Genomic DNA, 23,548 nt, shown 5'->3' on the forward strand with positions numbered 1-23,548 from the left:
AGACATATTATATGCAGACAGTTATTATACTTAGCTTTTTACCTGTAACTTGCTCAAATGTCTGTGAATGCTGCGTTACCCTGCATAGCCAGGTCACCACAGCGGGTGTCCACAGTGTTTGGCCAAGTTACTATAGTTGTGAGTCTGTAGATTTGAGGTAGCGTGGCCGAGCGGTCTAAGGTGTTCGATTTAAGATCCAGTCTCGCTGGAGGTTTGGGCTCGAATCCCACCCCTTTAAGTTTACTTGAACCAAATACTTTTGCAAAAAATGTTCATGTAATAAATATTCATTAGGGTCATGGTTGTGAGTATGACACTAATGGATAAAAGTGGGACTAACAATGCTACAATTTCTTTCCTGAGGCGGAGGGTTGGTAAGTTGGGGGACATAGATAGTTTGATTCCTTATCCTTAAAGAAAGAGAAGCAGCGCGTGCGGGCCCTTAATGTAAGGGTTGTCTTCCTACGGACTCTCAGGACTGGTGCTCCCTGACACCTCCCGGGGCCAATCCTGACCTATTGAATGTATCACGTGCCTGCTGCTGTTAGCGTTGAGTTTCCTAGGATCACTTCACAGGATATACCCCCGTATTCTCCAACTCCCCTATACAACAGAACATCTCACTTCAGAAAGCTTACAGAAACGAGTTTCCCCAGGCTAGCATGGCTGAGCAGTCAAAGGTGCTGGATTAAGGCTCCAGTCTCTTTGGAGGCGTGGGTTTGAATCCCACCACTGCTAGTATTTTTCAAGTCACGAACATATTTTGTCTGCATCAGTGTCTCACTCTCTGCCTCTTGCACCTACGATCCACATAGCGAGAGCTGAGACTATGTAAAGTGTTGGCGGTATGTATATAAAGGTAGCCAGACAGTAGGACCGAGGATTCTTATTTTAAAAAACCACAACCTAAGGTGACAAGAATTGTATCGGTAAACAAACCAGCTGTCTTGAAGTCTAACTATAGAGGCGACAAGAGGGGTCACTGTGATGCTGAAAGTTCAGTGAGTGTAAACAGTAGAACACTGTGTGATATGTTTCCTTGCAGTGATGACAGCTCGTGTTTCTAAAGCAGAGAGCAAACATACAATCTGGAAGGAGAATAAAGAAGGAAAGACATATATTATATGCAGACAGTTATTATACTTTGCTTTTTACCTGTAACTCGCTCAACTGTCTGTGAATGCTGCGTTACCCTGCATAGCCAGGTCACCACAGCGGGTGTCCACAGTGTTTGGCCAAGTTACTATAGTTGTGAGTGTGTAGATGTGAGGTAGCGTGGCTGAGCAGTCTAAGGTGCTGGATTTAGGCTCCAGTCTCTCTGGAGGTTTGGGCTCGAATCCCAACCCTTTATGTTTACTTGAACCAAATACTTTTGCAAAAAAGGTTCATGTAATAAATATTCATTAGGGTCGTGGTTGTGAGTATGACACTAATGGATAAAAGTGGGACTAACAATGCTACAATTCCTGAGACTACCACTGCACTAACAGCCTGGGAGAGGTTTGAGCTGGGTACAAGATACTTGCATGAGGGAACTAACGCAAAAGGGGAACTATCCACTTATGTTTTCTATCGCTTGCTGAGTGAGTATGTTGACACAATGGATGCGAAAGATTGTTTTGTGTGTACACAGATTCCTGTTTCGGTACAAGAGGGGGTTACCTATCATAGACTGTCATTAACATATAGGATACGTTGTAGTCTGTTACTAACAAGTTTCTATAACCAGGAAGAGATTCAATATTTTTACTCAAATCATGATCTTGTGTTTTCTTATGTGCCTATCATAGAGGATGTGAGTGGGGTAGCTAAGTACTATAGCATAAAGTTAGTTAAAGGATTCTTTCAGGCGACATTAACAATTAGAACATCTTATGCACACCACAATAATTTGACATGTTTGCTTACACCTGTAGAGAAAAGCTTTTTAGATCACACGGAAGAGAGAAGAAGGGCATTGAAGGGTAAACTAGAGAAAGGATTACATCAACGGGCCTTTGCTAGTAGTGAAGGTTATAGTGCAATTAGAGAACAAGGGAAGTTAACTTTAGACGGACTACATGTAGGGAAGCTTTGCATATCCAGGCCGAAATCATACTATGACAGTGTGTTTGTGGGAATGAGTGAATGTAAGCATGTGCTTTTCTTTCAGAGTAAATGGACGTTCATGTTAAATGGACAGGATCCAGTAATCCCCGGGATTTATTATATATGTGGACTTAGTGCTTATTACCGTCTTCCAAAGGGATGGTATGGGACATGTTATTTGGGGATAGTTTTCCCAAAGACATATCAACTTGACGATTTGAAAAAATTACCAAAATTGACTGAATTACATCGTACTAGACATAAGAGAGAGACTGCTTCTGGTGTAGTAGGAGACATATTTGGTACGATAATTTCTTCAGTGGGAGTTATCTTGAACTCCATAAAGATTCGAAAGTTGTCTACTATTGAGGATAACATGCTGACAAACTTTTCAGGGGCTATACTCCTGATGGATACTGAAATTGCTGCGGAGGGGGCTATGACTCTTCAAAACAGGCTTGCTATAGACATTATTTTAGGGAAAAGTGGCAGAGTTTGTAGATTGCTCAATGAGTGTCATTGTTGCGCTTACATACCAGATAATAGTAATGAGATGAGAAGTATGCTTACTAACTTGACTAGGGATAGTATGGACTTGAAGGATTTGAAAGAACCAGGTGTTTGGGAAATGGTTGGGAAAGGATTGGCTTCAGTGGGAAATTGGATTAGTAACATTTGGCATGGGATATTGTCTAAAATAATACAGGGGATATTGATTGTTATAGATTGCTTATTTGGATTATGGGTGGCTCGTAAAATTAGTAAAAGAATAAAATTAAAGATGGCGAAAAATAATAAGAGGAGGGAAGAAAAACAAAGGGAAAAATTATTCAGTACAAGATCAATTTGGAAGCCAAGAAGGGAAGAGATTGAGATGAGGGAATTTTAGTATGTAAAATTTGTGGGGAAGGTTTGTGTGATGACAAGAGTCATCAGAGGAGGGATTGCTGGAGTGTGTCTTTTAAAATTAATATTAACATGAAAAGCTTGCAATATATTGTGTAATGAAGCTGCATGGAAAATGTGTCAACGTAGAAATAATGCACGCATTTGAAATGTGCCCACGGGGAGTGGCTACTAATGTATACAAAGACTAAGGAAAGTTATTAATGCTGAATTAATTATGTACTAATGTTTTTAATTTGTATTAACATATCAAAATTGGAGTTATGTATTAGGAGTTTGTTCATTAAGCATTAGGCCTTAGTTTAGCGAGGATCAGTGCCTAGCTGCCTGGTCTCATATTAAACTGTCTTTTTCTAACGTGCAATGTGCTATTTTCCTGAAGGACATGAAACTGTACTTTTCCAGAAGCTAGAGATGTGTGTAGCTGTAGCAAATTCTTTCTTATGGGACCCTACTTGCTCAAGGACTCATTCTTGCTGAATGCAACAGTGTAATTTGCAACAGGTGCAAGGCTACCTTGAGTAGGAGAAAACAATGGAAGTACTGACTGGAGCGTAAAGTGTAACCTTTCTTACCTGACATTCCAACCGATGAAAACGTCAATAACATGGGCCAATCAACGACATGATAACTGTGGTTTGTGTAAAATTCTGATGAAGTGCGTGAAGAATTATTGGACAGAGATGACGATGCACCAATGATTATCTATTGAGGAATTAGGAGTAAATTAGACATTTTGATTTAACCACATGACCCGAGGAGAAATCAGGCATTTATTGGACATTCCACTCCAAGCCATTCTTTGCCATTCTACTGAGCCATTTAGGCCATTTCCTTTAAGACTTTGCCGTTTGTTCGTCCTGATACTCTAAACCACCCTTTACTTATTCCTTACCTGATACTTACTTCTCCTCTATATGAGGGAAGTTCTTGTTCCTTAGCTATGCCATACTGAGACTTTGCCCTGTCCTTTCTTTGCTGATGATGAAAATGACTGATGTCCCGAGGACGAAGACTGATGCTGTTTGCTGATCCGTTGGATGGGTAACTATCTGATGAAAATTGTAACTGTCTGTTTGCCTTTTCTTTCTAGGTACCAACTGCTCTTTGATAGAGGCCATAGTTAGATGTTTTCCAAATTTGTGTTTGCTAAATTGTTTTGCAAGAAGCCCAACATGCTGATGCTCATATGAGGTTATTTAAGGTGTTCACTAAAATCTGACGCAAATAGACAAATGACTGAGTTATTGCTTTGTTGAACCGTGCACTACTGAGACTTTGCTAAGTTGCTTCTTAATAATGATGTGTTAATACTGAGTGAATATTCTCTATGCATTGATTAATTGCGTTTCTAATTGCAAATCTGAAGAGTTACTAATGAGATTAATTGCTGATGAGATTAACAGAAATGAATTTAGATTGTAACCAGTAGGGAAATAAATATCCTAACACTTAACTAAATTGGTGTGGTTATTCATGACTGAAAGATCATGGTGTGTTCACTTTATTGACTCTCATTAAAGGTTATTGATTAGCATGCTGATTAGTTATTGCGATTGTTGTTGAGATATTGATCTATTGATTTGTGATGCCAAAAGACATCTCGTACTGGGAAGTCCCTGAACCTGGTCTAACAGGTTCATCGACCTAGGCGCATCTCCTTGTAAGTTTACTTATCAAGGCTCTGACGCGCCTTCACTAATAAAAAGTAATCTGATCGGTTGCTGTGAGTCATCGTCAACAAAAACTACCAAAATATTACTTCAATGTATTGTAATTACGACTGCCTCAGTTTTATGCATTACGTGAGTAGTCGGACAGCAATTTATTTAGCGCAAAAATATTTCTTGTTGATGCACGTACGTTTTTAAACTGAAGTGTCATAGCTGTAGCGGCAATACTCCCAGTTTAGGCGGTTTTATAAACTAAGTTTTACTTTCTCCTACTTAAAAGTTTTTGCAAAACAATGCGCATTAAATGTGAAGGCAGTTTTCCTTAATTGTGTACTATTTGCTGCCTAATGTTGACATGTAAGCACCCCACCAATGACTGACACCTAGAGACTCGAAAGAACCATACCAGTGCAATATTTGTATGATATTGCACTTTAAATCCACGTACAACTGAATTAAAGCAATCTTAGCTCATTTGAGAGTAGTGTGATAGTACATCACATATGGATAGAACACGTTTGGAAAGTGTAATTTTCATGATTACATTACGTTTAACACATAAATTCAAGCTGAAGGAGGGATGGACAACAAGGTCGTATAGAGCAAAGCTGAAGACAACAAGTTACCATAACAATCTGTAAATATATGCTCTTTATTATGTTTGGACAACTATCACCTAATAGAACACATTTTGGCTACCATATTTTGTACTCCTGAAATATAGTGTTTTGAAGACGAGGTGGCTGAGTGGTTAAGGCGATGGACTGCTTATCCATTGTGTTTCTGCATGCGTGGGTTCGGATCCTGTCCTCGTCGGTTTATTGTTCCGTCTTTAGTTTTTAGTATGTGGTAGCGCTGGGTTAACCCTATTTTATGTGAAAGTTAAATTACATATCCCATGGTATTTCCGGCAGTACAACAGCTCAGTTTGGAAACACTGCTCAGTTGAGTACTGTGCTTAGGCATTACTGTAAACAGCGCCAGCCTTGTTCTGCTCATGAATCACAAAATCTTTCCTGAGGCGGAGGGTTGGTAAGTTGAGGGACGTAGATAATTTGATTCCTTATCCTTAAAGAAAGAGAAGCAGAGCGTGCGTGATCCCAATGTAAGGGTTGTCTTCCTACGTACTCTCAGGACTGGCGCTCCCTGACACCTCCCATGGCCCGGGGCCAATCCTGACCTACTAAATGTATCATGTACCTGCTGCTGTTGGCGTTGACTTTCCTAGGGTCACTTCACAGGCTATTCACCCTTATTCTCCAACTCCCCTATACAACAGAGCATCTCATTTCAGAAAGCTTACAGAAACAGGTTAACACAGGGTAGTGTGGCCGAGCGGTCTAAGGTGCTGGATTAAGGCTCCAGTCTGTTTGGAGGCGTGGGTTTGAATCCCACAGCTGGCTGCATTTTTCAACTCACAAACGTATTTTGTCTGCATCAGTGTCTCACTCTCTGCCTTCTGCACCTACGATCCACATAGCGAGAGGTGAGAATATGTAAAGTGGTGGCGGTATGTATATAAGGGTAGCCAGACAGTGGGACTGAGCCTTCTTTATTTAAAAAAACACAACCTAAGGTGACAAGAATTGTATCGGTAAACAAACCAGCTGTCTTGAAGCCTAACTATAGAGGCGACAAGAGGGGTCACTGTGATGCTGAAAGTTCAGTGAGTGTAAACAGTAGAACGCTGTGTGATACGTTTCCTTGCAGTGATGACAGCTCGCGTTTCTAAAGCAGAGAGCAAACATACAATGGGGAAGGAGAATAAATAAGGAAAGACATATATTATATGCAGACAGTTATTATACTTTGCTTTTTACCTGTAACTCGCTCAACTGTCGGTGAATGCTGCATTACCCTGCATAGCCAGGTCACCACAGCGGGTGTCCACAGTGTTTGGCCAAGTTACTATAGTTGTGAGCTTGTAGATGTGAGGTAGCGTGGCCGAGCAGTCTAAAGTGGCTGGATTGAGGATCTAGTCTCTCTGGAGGTTTGGGCTCGAATCCCAACCCTTTATGTTTACTTCAACCAAATACTTTTGCAAAAAAGGTTCATGTAATAAATATTCATTAGGGTCATGGTTGTGAGTATGACACTAATGGATAAAAGTGGGACTGACAATGCTACAATTCCTGAGACTACCACTGCACTAACAGCCTGGGAGAGGTTTGAGCTGGGTACAAGATACTTGCATGAGGGAACTAACGCAAAAGGGGAACTATCCACTTATGTTTTCTATCGCTTGCTGAGTGAGTATGTTGACACAATGGATGCGAAAGATTGTTTTGTGTGTACACAGATTCCTGTTTCGGTACAAGAGGGGGTTACCTATCATAGACTGTCATTAACATATGGGATACGTTGTAGTCTGTTACTAACAAGTTTCTATAACCAGGAAGAGATTCAATATTTTTACTCAAATCATGATCTTGTGTTTTCTTATGTGCCTATCATAGAGGATGTGAGTGGGGTAGCTAAGTACTATAGCATAAAGTTAGTTAAAGGATTCTTTCAGGCGACATTAACAATTAGAACATCTTATGCACACAACAATAATTTGACATGTTTGCTTACACCTGTAGAGAAAAGCTTTTTAGATCACACGGAAGAGAGAAGAAGGGCATTGAAGGGTAAACTAGAGAAAGGATTACAGCAACGGGCCTTTGCTAGTAGTGAAGGTTACAGTGCAATTAGAGAACAAGGGAAGTTAGCTTTAGACGCACTACATGTAGGAAAGCTTTGCATATCCAAGACCAAATCATACTATGACAATGGGTTTGTGGGAATGAGTGAATGTAAGCGTTTCTTTTTGTTTCAGAGTAAATGGACGTTCATGTTAAATGGACAGGATCCAGCAATCCCTGGGATTTATTATATATGTGGACTTAATGCTTATTACCGTCTTCCAAAGGGATGGTATGGGACATGTTATTTGGGGATAGTTTTCCCAAAGATATATCAACTTGACGATTTGAAAAGGTTACCAAAATTGTCTGAATTACATCGTACTAGACATAAGAGAGAGACTGCTGCTGGTGTAGTAGGAGACATATTTGGGACGATAATTTCTTCAGTGGGAGTTATTTTGAACTGCATAAAGATTCGAAAGTTGTCTACTATTGAGGATAACATGCTGACAAACTTTTCAGGGGCTATACTCCTGATGGATACTGAACTTGCTGCGGAGGGGGCTATGACTCTTCAAAACAGGCTTGCTTTAGACATTCTTTTAGCGAAAAGTTGCAGAATTTGTAGATTGCTCAATGGGTGTCATTGTTGCGCTTACATACCAGATAATAGTAATGAGATTAGAAGTATGCTTACTAACTTGACTAGCGATAGTACCGACTTGAAGGATTTGAAAGAACCAGGTGTTTGGAAAAAGGTTGGGAAAGGATTTGCTTCAGTGGGAAATTGGATAAGTAACATGTGGCATGGGATATTGTCTAAAATAATACAGGGGATAATGATTGTTATAGATTGCTTATTTGGATCATGGGTGGAATGTAAAATTAGTAAAAGAATAAAATTGAAGATGGCGAAAAATAATAGGAGGAGGGAAGAAAAACAAAGGGAAAAATTATTCAGGGCAAGATCAAAGGGGAAACCAAGAAGGGAAGAGATTAATATGAGGGAATTTTAGTATGTAAAATTAGTGGGGAAGATTTGTGTGATGACAAGAGTCATCAGAGGAGGGATTGCTGGAGTGTGTCTTTTAAAATTAATATTAACATGAAAAGCTTACAATATATTGTGTAATGAAGCTGCATAAAAAATGTGTTAACGTAGAAATAATGCACACGTTTGAAATGTGCCCACTGGGAGTGGCTACCAATGTATACGAAGACTAATGAAAGTTATTAATGCTGAATTAATTATGTACTAATGTTTTTAATTTGTAGTAACATATCAAAATTGGAGTTATGTATTAGGAGTTTGTTCATTAAGCAGTAGGCCTTAGTTTAGCGAAGGTCTGTGCCTAGCTGCCTGGTCTCATATTAAACTGTCTTTTTCTAACGTGCAATGTGCTATTTTCCTGAAGGACATGAAACTGTACTTTCCCAGAAGCTATAGATTTGTGTAGCTGTAGTAAATTCTTTCTCATGGGACCCTACTTGCTCAAGGAGACATTCTTGCTGAATGCAACAGTGTAATTTGTAAGAGGTGCAAGGCTGCCTGGAGTAGGAGAAAACAATGGAACTACTGACTGTAGCGTAAAATGTAACTTTTCTTACCTGACATTCCAACCGATGAAAACGTCAATAACATGGGCCAATCAACGACATGAGAACTGTGGTTTGTGTAAAACTCTGGTGAAGATTATTGGACAGAGATGACGATGCACCAATGTAAGGAAATGCCTCCTTGGCATGGTTACCCCCTGACTTTTTGCCTTTGCTGATGCTATGTTTTGAATTGAAAGTGTGCTGAGGCCTGCTAACCAGGCCCCAGCACCAGTGTTCTTTCCCTAACCTGTACTTTTGTATCCACAATTGGCACACCCTGGCATCCAGATAAGTCCCTTGTAACTGGTACCCCTGGTACCAAGGGCCCTGATGCCAGGGAAGGTCTCTAAGGGCTGCAGCATGTCTTATGCCACCCTGGAGACCCCTCACTCAGCACAGACATACTGCTTACCAGCTTGTGTGTGCTAGTGAGAACAAAATGAGTAAGTCGACATTGCACTCCCCTAAGGGTGCCATGCCAGCCTCTCACTGCCTATGCAGTATAGGTAAGACACCCCTCTAGCCGGTCTTACAGCCCTAAGGCAGGGTGCACTATACCATAGGTGAGGGTACCAGTGCATGAGCACTGTGCCCCTACAGTGTCTAAGCCAAACCTTAGACATTGTAAGTGCAGGGTAGCCATAAGAGAATATGGTCTGGGAGTCTGTCAAACACAAACTCCACATCACCATAATGGCTACACTGAAAACTGGGAAGTTTGGTATCAAACTTCTCAGCACAATAAATGCACACTGATGCCAGTGTACATTTTATTGTAAAACACACCCCAGAGGGCACCTTAGAGGTGCCCCCTGAAACCTTGACCAACTATCTGTGTAGGCTGACTGGTTCCAGCAGCCTGCCACACTAGAGATATGTTGCTGGCCCCATGGGGAGAGTGCCTTTGTCACTCTGAGGCCAGTAACAAAGCCTGCACTGGGTGGATATGCTAACACCTCCCCCAGGCAGGAGCTGTAACACCTGGCGGTGAGCCTCAAAGGCTCACCCCTTTGTTCCAGCACCGCAGGACATTCCAGCTAGTGGAGTTGCCCGCCCCCTCTGGCCACGGCCCCCACTTTTGGCGGCAAGGCCGGAGGAAACAAAGAAAACAACAAGGTGGAGTCACTGGCCAGTCAGGACAGCCCCTAAGGTGTCCTGAGCTGAAGTGACTCTAACTTTTAGAAATCCTCCATCTTGTAGATGGAGGATTCCCCCAATAGGATTAGGGATGTGACCCCCTCCCCTTGGGAGGAGGCACAAAGTGGGTGTACTCACCCTCAGGGCTAGTAGCCATTGGCTACTAACCCCCCAGACCTAAACACGCCCTTAAATTTAGTATTTAAGGGCTTCCCTGAACCTAAGAATTTAGATTCCTGCAACTTACAAGAAGAAGAGGACTGCTGAGCTGAAAACCCCTGCAGAAGAAGAAAGAAGACACCAACTGCTTTGGCCCCAGTCCTACCGGCCTGTCTCCTGCCTTCCAAAGAAACCTGCTCCAGCGACGCTTTCCCAAGGACCAGCGACCCCTGAATCCTCAGAGGTCTGCCCTGCTTCAAGAAAGACAAGAAACTCCTGAGGACAGCGGCACTGCTCCAAAAGAACTGCAACTTTGCTACAGAGGAGCAAATTTAAAGACCCCTGCAAATCCCCGCAAGAAGCGTGAGACTTGCAACACTGCACCCGACGACCCCGACTCGACTGGTGGAGAAACAACAACTCAGGGAGGACCCTCTGGCGACTCCGAGACCGTGAGTAACCAAAGTTGTCCCCCCTGAGCCCCCACAGCGACGCCTGCAGAGGGAATCCCGAGGCTCCCACTGACCGCGACTGCCTGAACTCCATTTCCCGACGGCTGGAAAAGACCCTGCACCCGCAGCCCCCAGCACCTAAAGGAACGGAACTCCTGTGCAGGAGTGACCCCCAGGAGGCCCTCTCCCTTGCCCAGGTGGTGGCTACCCCGAGGAGCCCCCCCCTTGCCTGCCTGCACCACTGAAGAGACCCCTTGGTCTCCCATTGAAACCTACAGAAAACCCGACCCTTGTTTGCACCCGGCCGCCCCCGCGCTGCTGAGGGTGTACTTTTTGTGTGGACTTGTGTCCCCCACGGTGCCCTACAAAACCCCCCTGGTCTGCCCTCTGAAGACGCGGGTACTTACCTGCTGGCAGACTGGAACCGGGGCACCCCCTTCTCTCCATTGAAGCCTATGGGTTTTGGGCACCTCTTTGACCTCTGCACCTGACCGGCCCTGAGCTGCTGGTGTGGTGACTTTGGGGTTGCTCTGAACCCCCAACGGTGGGCTACCTTGGACCAAAAACTGAAACCTGTAAGTGACTTACTTACCTGTGAAAACTAACAATACTTTACCTCCCCCAGGAACTGTGAAAATTGCACTGTGTCCACTTTTAAAACAGCTATTTGTGTTTTATGTAAAAAGTATAGGTGCTACTGTAATTATTCAAAGTTCCTAAAGTACTTACCTGCAATACCTTTCAAATGAGATATTACATGTAGAATTTGAACCTGTGGTTCTTAAAATAAACTAAGAAAATATATTTTTCTATAACAAAACCTATTGGCTGGATTTGTCTCTGAGTGTGTGTTCCTCATTTATTGCCTGTGTGTATGTACAACAAATGCTTAACACTACTCCTTTGATAAGCCTACTGCTCGACCACACTACCACAAAATAGAGCATTAGTATTATCTCTTTTTGCCACTATCTTACCTCTAAGGGGAACCCTTGGACTCTGTGCATGCTATTCCTTACTTTGAAATAGCACATACAGAGCCAACTTCCTACATTGGTGGATCAGCGGTGGGGTACAAGACTTTGCATTTTCCGGACTACTCAGCCAATACCTGATCACACGACAAATTCCAAAAATTGTCATTAGAAATTGATTTTTGCAATTTGAAATTTTTCTAAATTCTTTAAAGTCCTGCCAGGGCCTTGTGTTAGTCGCTGTTAGCATTTCTTTTAGAGTTTAAAAGTTTTGTAAAAGTTTGAATTAGATTCTAGAACCAGTTTTAGATTCTTAAAAAGTATTCCAACTTTTAGAAGCATAATGTCTAGCACAGATGTGAATGTGGTGGAACTCGACACCACACCTTACCTCCATCTCCAGATGAGAGAGCTAAGGTCACTCTGGAAACTAAAGAAAATAGCAATGGGCTCAAGACCTACCAAACTACAGCTCCAGGAGCTGTTGGCAGAGTTTGAAAGAGCCAACCCCTCTGTGGATGGCAACACAGAGGATGAGGATAGTGACTTGGAGGGTGATTCCCCCCCACCAGTCCTATCTAGGGAGAACAGGGCTTCTCAAGCCCTGACTCCAACAATAATAGTCAGAGATGCTGGTTCCCTCACAGGAGGGACCGACCTCTCTGAAATCACTGCGGATAGCCCTAGTGAAGAGGACATCCAGTTAGCCAGGATGACCAAAAGATTGGCTTTGGAAAGACAGATCCTAGCCATAGAAAGGGAAAGACAAGAGATGGGCCTAGGACCCATCAATTGTGGCAGCAACATAACTAGGTTCAGAGATTCTCCTGACATGTTGAAAATCCCCAAAGGGATTGTAACAAAATATGAAGATGGTGATGACATCACCAAATGGTTCACAGCTTTTGAGAGGGCTTGTGTAACCAGAAAAGTGAACAAATCTCACTGGGGTGCTCTCCTTTGGGAAATGTTCACAGGAAAGTGTAGGGATAGACTCCTCACACTCTCTGGAAAAGATGCAGAATCTTATGACCTCATGAAGGGAACCCTGATTGAGGGCTTTGGATTCTCCACTGAGGAGTATAGGATTAGATTCAGGGGGGCTCAAAAATCCTCGAGCCAGACCTGGGTTTACTTTGTAGACTACTCAGTAAAACACTAGATGGTTGGATTCAAGGCAGTGGTGTAAGTGATAATGATGGGCTGTACAATTTATTTGTGAAAGAACACCTGTTAAGTAATTGTTTCAATGATAAACTGCATCAGCATCTGGTGGACCTAGGACCAATTTCTCCCCAAGAATTGGGAAAGAAGGCGGACCATTGGGTCAAGACTAGGGTGTCCAAAACTTCCACAGGGGGTGACCAAAAGAAAGGGGTCACAAAACCTCCCCAGGGGAAGGGTGGTGAGACAGACAAAAACAAAAATAGTAAAGAGTCTTCTACAGGCCCCCAAAAACCTGCACAGGAGGGTGGGCCCAGAGCATCTTCACAAAACAATTTTGGGTACAAGGGTAAAAACTTTGATCCCAAAAAGGCCTGGTGTCGTAGCTGTAGTCAGTCTGGACACCAAACTGGAGACAAGGCCTGTCCCAAGAAAAATACCACTTCAAACTCCACTCCAGCTAACACTGGAATGGCTAGTCTCCAAGTGGGATCAACAGTGTGCCCAGAGCAAATCAGGTGTCACACTGAAGCTACATTAGTCTCTGAGGGTGGGGTGGATTTAGCCACACTGGCTGCCTGCCCCCCTAATATGCAAAAATACAGGCAGCAGCTCTTAATTAATGGGACAAGTGTAGAAGGCCTGAGGGATACAGGTGCCAGTGTCACTATGGTGACAGAGAAACTGGTTTCCCCTGGCCAATACCTGACTGGACAAACTTATCCAGTCACCAATGCTGACAATCAAACTAAAGTACATCCCATGGCAATGGTAACTTTAGAGTGGGGAGGGGTCAATGGCCTGAAACAGGTGGTGGTCTCCTCAAATATCCCAGTAGACTGTTTGCTTGGAAATGACCTGGAGTCCTCAGCATGGGCTGAGGTAGAACTGAAAACCCATGCAGCCATGCTGGGTATCCCTGAACTGGTGTGTGTCAAGACAAGGGCACAGTGCAAGGCACAGGGTGAAAAAGTAGAGCTGGAGTCTGGAAGAAAGGCCCAGCCTACCAAGAGAAAAGGAAAGTCAGCTGGGAAACCAGCTGCAACACAACAAGAAAAAGAGAACCTCTCTTCTCAGGAAGAAGTTCTGCCCTCTGAGGGAACTGAGCCTATGGAGCTGGAACCTTATCAGGTTGAGCTCTTGGGCCCAGGGGGACCCTCAAGGGAAGAGTTGTGTAAGGGGCAAGAAACCTGTCCCTCTCTTGAAGGCCTTAGGCAGCAAGCTGCTGAAGAGTCCAAAGGCAAGAAAAATGGAACACATAGGGTCTATTGGGAAGATGGACTCCTGTACACTGAGGCAAGAGATCCCAAACCTGGTGCCACTAGAAGAGTGGTAGTGCCTCAGAGTTTCAGAGAGTTTATTCTGACCTTAGCCCATGATATTCCCCTTGCTGGGCATTTGGGACAAACCAAGACGTGGGAGAGGTTAGTCAACCACTTCTACTGGCCCAACATGTCCCAGAAGGTTAAGGAGTTTTGCCTCTCCTGTCCCACCTGTCAAGCCAGTGGTAAGACAGGTGGACATCCAAAGGCCCCCCTCATTCCACTTCCAGTGGTGGGGGTCCCCTTTGAAAGAGTGGGTGTGGACATAGTGGGTCCACTAGAACCTCCCACAGCCTCAGGAAATATATACATCCTAGTAGTAGTGGATCATGCTACTAGGTATCCTGAAGCTATTCCCCTTAGGTCGACTACTGCCCCTGCAGTAGCCAAGGCCCTCATTGGTATCTTTACCAGAGTGGGTTTCCCTAAGGAGGTGGTTTCTGACAGAGGTACCAACTTCATGTCAGCATACCTAAAACACATGTGGAATGAGTGTGGAGTGACTTATAAATTCACTACACCATATCATCCCCAAACTAATGGCCTTGTTGAGAGATTCAACAAGACATTAAAGGGCATGATCATGGGGCTCCCAGAAAAACTCAAAAGGAGGTGGGATGTCCTCTTGCCATGTCTGTTTTTTGCTTACAGAGAGGTGCCTCAGAAGGGAGTAGGGTTCTCACCCTTTGAACTTCTGTTTGGCCACCCTGTAAGGGGACCACTTGCTCTTGTTAAAGAAGGCTGGGAGAGACCTCTTCATGAGCCTAAACAAGACATAGTGGACTATGTACTTAGCCTTCGCTCAAGAATGGCAGAGTACATGGAAAAGGCAAGCAAAAACCTTGAGGCCAGCCAACAGCTCCAGACGTTTTGGTATGACCAAAAGGCTGCAATGGTTGAGTTCCAACCAGGGCAGAAAGTTTGGGTTTTGGAGCCTGTGGCTCCCAGGGCACTTCAGGACAGATGGAGTGGCCCTTACCCAATCCTGGAAAAGAAGAGTCAGGTCACCTACCTGGTGGACCTAGGCACAAGCAGGAGCCCCAAGAGGGTGATCCATGTAAACCGCCTAAAACTCTTCCATGATAGGGCTGATGTGAATCTGTTGATGGTAACAGATGAGGACCAGGAAGCTGAGAGTGAACCTCTCCCTGATCTCCTCTCATCAAACCCTAAAGATGGCTCAGTAGATGGAGTGATCTATTCAGACACCCTCTCTGACCAACAGCAATCTGATTGTAGGAAGCTCCTGCAACAGTTTGCTGAGCTCTTCTCCTTAACCCCTGGTCAGACACACCTGTGTTCCCATGATGTGGGCACAGGAGACAGCATGCCTGTCAAAAACAACATTTTCAGACAGTCTGACCAAGTTAAGGAAAGCATCAAGGTGGAAGTCCACAAGATGCTAGAGTTGGGAGTAATTGAGCACTCTGACAGCCCCTGGGCTAGCCCAGTGGTCTTAGTCCCCAAACCTCACACCAAAGATGGAAAGAGAGAGATGAGGTTTTGTGTGGACTACAGAGGTCTTAATTCTGTCACCAAGACAGATGCCCATCCCATACCTAGAGCTGACGAGCTGATTGACAAATTAGGTGCTGCCAAATTCTTAAGTACCTTTGACCTTTGACAGCAGGGTACTGGCGGATCAAAATGGCACCTGGAGCAAAAGAGAAAACAGCATTCTCCACACCTGATGGGCATTATCAGTTCACTGTTATGCCCTTTGGTTTAAAGAATGCCCCTGCCACCTTCCAAAGGTTGGTGAATCAAGTCCTTGCTGGGTTGGAATCCTTTAGTGCAGCTTATCTTGATGATATTGCTGTCTTTAGCTCCACCTGGCAGGATCACCTGGTCCACCTGAAGAAGGTTTTGAAGGCTCTGCAATCTGCAGGCCTCTCTATTAAGGCATCCAAATGCCAGATAGGGCAGGGAACTGTGGTTTACTTGGGACACCTTGTAGGTGGAGGCCAAGTTCAGCCACTCCAGCCTAAGGTCCAGACTATTCTGGACTGGGTAGCTCCAAAAACCCAGACTCAAGTCAGGGCATTCCTTGGCTTGACTGGGTACTATAGGAGGTTTGTGAAGGGATATGGATCAATAGTGACAGCCCTCACAGAATTGACCTACAAAAAAATGCCCAAGAAAGTAAACTGGACTGTAGAGTGCCAACAGGCCTTTGACACCCTGAAACAAGCTATGTGCACAGCACCAGTTCTAAAAGCTCCAGATTACTCCAAGCAATTCATTGTGCAAACAGATGCCTCTGAACATGGGATAGGGGCAGTTTTGTCCCAAACAAATGATGATGGCCTTGACCAGCCTGTTGCTTTCATTAGCAGGAGGTTACTCCCCAGGGAGCAGCGTTGGAGTGCCATTGAGAGGGAGGCCTTTGCTGTGGTTTGGTCCCTGAAAAAGTTGAGACCATACCTCTTTGGTACTCACTTTGTAGTTCAAACCGACCACAGACCTCTCAGATGGCTGATGCAAATGAAAGGTGAAAATCCAAAACTGTTGAGGTGGTCCATCTCCCTACAGGGAATGGACTTTATAGTGGAACACAGACCTGGGACTGCCCATGCCAATGCAGATAGCCTTTCCAGGTTCTTCCACTTAGAAAATGAAGACTCTCTTGGGAAAGGTTAGTCTCATCCTCTTTCGTTTGGGGGGGGGGGGGTTGTGTAAGGAAATGCCTCCTTGGCATGGTTACCCCCTGACATTTTGCCTTTGCTGATGCTATGTTTTGAATTGAAAGTGTGCTGAGGCCTGCTAACCAGGCCCCAGCACCAGTGTTCTTTCCCTAACCTGTACTTTTGTATCCACAATTGGCACACCCTGGCATCCAGATAAGTCCCTTGTAACTGGTACCCCTGGTACCAAGGGCCCTGATGCCAGGGAAGGTCTCTAAGGGCTGCAGCATGTCTTATGCCACCCTGGAGACCCCTCACTCAGCACAGACACACTGCTTACCAGCTTGTGTGTGCTAGTGAGAACAAAATGAGTAAGTCGACATGGCACTCCCCTAAGGGTGCCATGCCAGCCTCTCACTGCCTATGCAGTATAGGTAAGACACCCCTCTAGCAGGCCTTACAGCCCTAAGGCAGGGTGCACTATACCATAGGTGAGGGTACCAGTGCATGATCACTGTGCCCCTACAGTGTCTAAGCCAAACCATAGACATTGTAAGTGCAGGGTAGCCATAAGAGAATATGGTCTGGGAGTCTGTCAAACACGAACTCCACAGCACCATAATGGCTACACTGAAAACTGGGAAGTTTGGTATCAAACTTCTCAGCACAATAAATGCACACTGATGCCAGTGTACATTTTATTGTAAAACACACCCCAGAGGGCACCTTAGAGGTGCCCCCTGAAACCTTGACCAACTATCTGTGTAGGCTGACTGGTTCCAGCAGCCTGCCACACTAGAGACATGTTGCTGGCCCCATGGGGAGAGTGCCTTTGTCACTCTGAGGCCAGTAACAAAGCCTGCACTGGGTGGAGATGCTAACACCTCCCCCAGGCAGGAGCTGTAACACCTGGCGGTGAGCCTCAAAGGCTCACCCCTTTGTTCCAGCACCGCAGGACACTCCAGCTAGTGGAGTTGCCCGCCCCCTCCGGCCACGGCCCCCACTTTTGGCGGCAAGGCCGGAGGAAACAAAGAAAACAACAAGGAGGAGTCACTGGCCAGTCAGGACAGCCCCTAAGGTGTCCTGAGCTGAAGTGACTCTAACTTTTAGAAATCCTCCATCTTGCAGATGGAGGATTCCCCCAATAGGATTAGGGATGTGACCCCCTCCCCTTGGGAGGAGGCACAAAGAAGGTGTACTCACCCTCAGGGCTAGTAGCCATTGGCTACTAACCCCCAGACCTAAACACGCCCTTAAATTTAGTATTTAAGGGCTTCCCTGAACCTAAGAATTTAGATTCCTGCAACTTACAAGAAGAAGAGGACTGCTGAGCTGAAAACCCCTGCAGAAGAAGAAAGAAGACACCAACTGCTTTGGCCCCAGTCCTACCGGCCTGTCTCCTGCCTTCCAAAGAAACCTGCTCCAGCGACGCTTTCCCAAAGACCAGCGACCTCTGAATCCTCAGAGGACTGCCCTGCTTCAAGAAAGACAAGAAACTCCCGAGGACAGCGGCACTGCTCCAAAAGAACTGCAACTTTGCTACAGAGGAGCAGATTTAAAGACCCCTGCAAATCCCCGCAAGAAGCGTGAGACTTGCAACACTGCACCCGGCGACCCCGACTCGACTGGTGGAGAAACAACAACTCAGGGAGGACCCTCCGGTGACTCCGAGACCGTGAGTAACCACAGTTGTCCCCCCTGAGCCCCCACAGCGACGCCTGCAGAGGGAATCCCGAGGCTCCCCCTGACCGCGACTGCCTGAACTCCATTTCCCGACGGCTGGAAAAGACCCTGCACCCGCAGCCCCCAGCACCTAAAGGAACGGAACTCCTGTGCAGGAGTGACCCCCAGGAGGCCCTCTCCCTTGCCCAGGTGGTGGCTACCCCGAGGAGCCCCCCTCTTGCCTGCCTGCACCGCTGAAGAGACCCCTTGGTCTCCCATTGAAACCTACAGAAAACCCGACGCTTGTTTGCACACTGCACCCGGCCGCCCCCGCGCTGCTGAGGGTGTACTTTTTGTGTGGACTTGTGTCCCCCACGGTGCCCTACAAAACCCCCCTGGTCTGCCCTCCGAAGACGCGGGTACTTACCTGCTGGCAGACTGGAACCGGGGCACCCCCTTCTCTCCATTGAAGCCTATGTGTTTTGGGCACCTCTTTGACCTCTGCACCTGACCGGCCCTGAGCTGCTGGTGTGGTGACTTTGGGGTTGCTCTGAACCCCCAACGGTGGGCTACCTTGGACCAAAAACGGACTTAATTACCTGTGAAAACTAACAATACTTTACCTCCCCCAGGAACTGTGAAAATTGCACTGTGTCCACTTTTAAAACAGCTATTTGTGTTTTATGTAAAAAGTATAGGTGCTACTGTAATTATTCAAAGTTCCTGAAGTACTTACCTGCAATACCTTTCAAATGAGATATTACATGTAGAATTTGAACCTGTGGTTCTTAAAATAAACTAAGAAAATATATTTTTCTATAACAAAACCTATTGGCTGGATTTGTCTCTGAGTGTGTGTTCCTCATTTATTGCCTGTGTGTATATACAACAAATGCTTAACACTACTCCTTTGATAAGCCTACTGCTCGACCACACTATCACAAAATAGAGCATTAGTATTATCTCTTTTTGCCACTATCTTACCTCTAAGGGGAACCCTTGGACTCTGTGCATGCTATTCCTTACTTTGAAATAGCACATACAGAGCCAACTTCCTACAACCAATGATTATCCATTGAGGAATTAGGAGTAAATTAGACAGTTTTGATTTAACCACATGACCCGAGGAGAAATCAGGCATTTATTGGACATTCCACTCCAAGCCATTCTTTGCCATTCTACTGAGCCATTTAGGCCATTTCGTTTGAGACTTTGCCGTTTGTTCGCCCTGTTACTCTAAACCACCCTTTACTTATTCCTTACCTGATACTTACTTCTCCTCTATATGAGGGAAGTTCTTGTTCCTTAGCTATGCCATACTGATACTTTGCCCTGTCCTTTCTTTACTGATGATGCAAACGACTGATGTCCCGAGGATGAAGACTGACGCTGGTTGCTGATCCGTTGGATGGGTAACTATCTGATGAAAATTGTAATTGTCTGTTTGCCTTTTCTTTCTAGGTACCAACTGCTCTTTGATAGAGGCCATAGTTAGATGTTTTCCAAATTTGTGTTTGCTAAATTGTTTTGCATGAAGCCCAACATGCTGATGCTAATATGAGGTTATTTAAGGTGTTCACTAAAATCTCACGCAAATAGACAAATGACTGAGTTCTTGCTTTGTTGAACCATGCACTACTGAGACTTTGCTAAGTTGCTTCTTAATAATTATGTGTTAATACTGAGTGAATATTCTCTATGCATTGATTGATTGCGTTTCTAATTGCAAATCTGAAGAGTTACTAATGAGATGAATTGCTGATGAGATTAACAGAAATTACTTTAGATTGTAACCAGTAGGGAAATAAATATCCTAACACTTAACTAAATTGGTGTGGTTATTCATGACTGAAAGATCATGGTGTGTTCACTTTATTGACTCTCATTGAAGGTTATTGATTAGCATGCTGATTAGTTATTGCGATTGTTGTTGAGATATTGATCTATTGATTTGTGATGCCAAAAGACATCTTGTACTGGGAAGTCCCCGAACCTGGTCTAAAAGGTTCATCGACCTAGGCGTGTCTCCTTGTAAGTTTACTTATCAAGTCTCTGACGCGCCTTCACCAATAAAAAGTTATCTGATCGCTTGCTGCGGAGTCATCGTCAACAAAAACTACCAAAATATTACTTCAATGTATTGTAATTACGACTGCCTCAGTTTTATGCATTACGTGAGTAGTCGGACAGCAATTTATTAAGCGCAAAAATATTTCTTGTTGATGCACGTACGTTTTTAAACTGAAGTGTCATAGCTGTAGCGGCAATACTCCCAGTTTAGGCGGTTTTATAAACTAAGTTTTACTTTCTCCTGCTTAAAACTTTTTGCAGAACAATGCACATTAAATGGGAAGGCAGTTTTCCTTAATTGTGTACTATTTGCTGCCTAATGTTGACATGTAAGCACCCCACCAATGACTGACACCTAGAGACCCGAAAGCGCCATACCAGTACAATATTTGTATGATATTGCACTTTAAATCCACGTACAACTGAATTAAAGCAATCTTAGCTCATTTGAGGGTAGTGTGATAGTACATCACATATGGATAGAACACGTTTGGAAAGTGTAATTTTCATGATTACATTACATTTAACATATAAATTCAAGCTGAAGTAGGGATGGACAACAAGGTCGTATAGAGCAAAGCTGAAGACAACAAGTTACCATAACAATCTGTAAATATATGCTCTTTATTATGTTTGGACAACTATCACCTAATAGAACACATTTTGGCTACCATATATTGTACTCCTGAAATATGGTGCGTTGAAGATGAGGTGGCCGAGTGGTTAAGGCGATGGACTGCTAATCCATTGTGCTCTGCACACGTTGGTTCAAATCCCATCCTCGTTGGTTTATTGTTCCGTCTTTAGTTTTTAGTATGTGGTATGGCTGGGTTAACCCTATTTTATTTGAAAATTAAATTACGTATCCCATGGTATTTCCGGCAGTACAACGGCTCAGTTTGGAAACACCGCTCAGTTGAGTACTGTGCTTAGGCATTACTGTAAACAGCGCCAGCCGGGTTCTGCTCATGAATCACAAAATCTTTCCTGAGGCGGAGGGTTGGTAAGTTGAGGGACGTAGATAGTTTGATTCCTTATCCTTAAAGAAAGAGAAGCAGCGCGTGCGGGACCCCAATGTAAGGGTTGTCTTCCTACGGACTCTCAGGACTGGCGCTCCCTGACACCTCCCATGGCCCGGGGCCAATCCTGACCTGCTAAATGTATCACGTGCCTGCTGCTGTTGGCGTTGACTTTCCTAGGATCACTTCACAGGCTATACACCCTTATTCTCCAACTCCCCTATACAACAGAACATCTCACTTCAGAAAGCTTACAGAAAAAGGTTTGCACAGGGTAGTGTGGCTGAGCGGTCTAAGGTGCTGGATTAAGGCTCCAGTCTCTTTGGAGGCGTGGGTTCGAATCCCACCGCTGCCAGTATTTTTCAACTCACGAACGCATTATGTCTGCATAAGTGTCTCACTCTCTGCCTTCTGCACCTACGATCCACATAGCGAGAGGTGAGACTATGTAAAGTGGTGGCGGTATGTATATAAGGGTAGCCAGACAGTGGGACCGAGCCTTCTTATTTTAAAAAACCACAACCTAAGGTGACAAGAATTGTATCGGTAAACAAACCAGCTGTCTTGAAGTCTAACTATAGAGGCGACGAGAGGGGTCACTGTGATGCTGAAAGTTCAGTGAGTGTAAACAGTAGAACGCTGTGTGATACGTTTCCTTGCAGTGATGACAGCTCACGTTTCTAAAGCAGAGAACAAACATACAATGGGGAAGAAGAATAAATAAGGAAAGACATATATTATATGCAGACAGTTATTATACTTTGCTTTTTACCTGTAACTCGCTCAACTGTCAGTGAATGCTGCGTTACCCTGCATAGCCAGGTCACCACAGCGGGTGTCCACAGTGTTTGGCCAAGTTACTATAGTTGTGAGCTTGTAGATGTGAGGTAGCGTGGCTGACCAGTCTAAAGTGGCTGTATTTAGGCTCCAGTCTCTGTGGAGGCGTGGGCTCGAAACCCAACACTTTGTTTACTTGAACCAAATACTTTTGCAAAAAAGGTTCATGTAATAAATATTAATTAGGGTCGTGGTTGTGAGTATGACACTAATGGATAAAAGTGGGACTAACAATGCTACAATTCCTGAGACTACCAATGCACTAACAGCCTGGGAGAGGTTTGAGCTGGATACAAGATACTTGCATGAGGGAACTAACTCGAAAGGGGAACTATCCACTGATGTTTTCTATCGCTTGCTGAGTGAGTATTTTGACACAATGGATGCGAAAGATTGTTTTGTGTGTACACAGATTCCTGTTTCGGTAGAAGAGGGGGTTACCTATCATAGACTGTCATTAACATATGGGATACGTTGTAGTCTGTTACTAACAAGATTCTATAACCAGAAAGAGATTCAATATTTTTACTCAGATCATGATCTTGTGTTTTCTAATGTGCCTATCATAGAGGATGTGAGTGGGGTAGCTAAGTACTATAGCATAACATTAGTTAAAGGATTCTTTCAGGCGACATTAACAATTAGTACATCTTATGCACACCACAATAATTTGACATGTTTGCTTACACCTGTAGAGAAAAGCTCTTTAGATCACACGGAAGAGAGAAGAAGGGCATTGAAGGGTAAACTAGAGAAAGGATTACAGCAACAGGCCTTTGCTAGTAGTGACGGTTATAGTGCAATTAGAGAACAAGGGAAGTTAGCTTTAGACGCACTACATGTAGGAAAGCTTTGCATATCCAAGACCAAATCATACCATGACAATGTGTTTGTGGGAATGAGTGAATGTAAGCGTGTGTTTTTGTTTCAGAGTAAATGGACGTTCATGTTAAATGGACAGGATCCAGCAATCCCCGGGATTTATTATATATGTGGACTTAATGCTTATTACCGTCTTCCAAAGGGATGGTATGGGACATGTTATTTGGGGATAGTTTTCCCAAAGGTATATCAACTTGACGATTTGAAAAGGTTACCAAAAATTGTCTGAATTACATCGTACTAAACATAAGAGAGAGACTGCTGCTGGTGTAGTAGGAGACATATTTGGGACGATAATTTCATCAGTGGGAGTTATTTTGAACTCCATAAAGATTCGAAAGTTATCTACTATT

At 44.2% G+C, this 23,548-nt stretch overlaps 2 non-coding genes across 2 annotated transcripts; both read left to right on the forward strand.

Annotated features, from left to right (window-relative positions):
• Positions 1-21,162: 21,162 nt before the first annotated feature.
• On the forward strand, positions 21,163-21,244 carry TRNAS-GCU (transfer RNA serine (anticodon GCU)). Its single transcript has one exon. It is a non-coding gene; the product is annotated as a tRNA-Ser (tRNA).
• A 505-nt stretch (positions 21,245-21,749) lies between these two features.
• TRNAL-AAG (transfer RNA leucine (anticodon AAG)) lies at positions 21,750-21,831 on the forward strand. Its single transcript has one exon. It is a non-coding gene; the product is annotated as a tRNA-Leu (tRNA).
• Positions 21,832-23,548: the final 1,717 nt, after the last annotated feature.

The sequence above is a fragment of the Pleurodeles waltl genome, chromosome 12, assembly GCF_031143425.1.
Source record: "Pleurodeles waltl isolate 20211129_DDA chromosome 12, aPleWal1.hap1.20221129, whole genome shotgun sequence".
Taxonomy (NCBI): Eukaryota; Metazoa; Chordata; class Amphibia; order Caudata; family Salamandridae; genus Pleurodeles; species Pleurodeles waltl.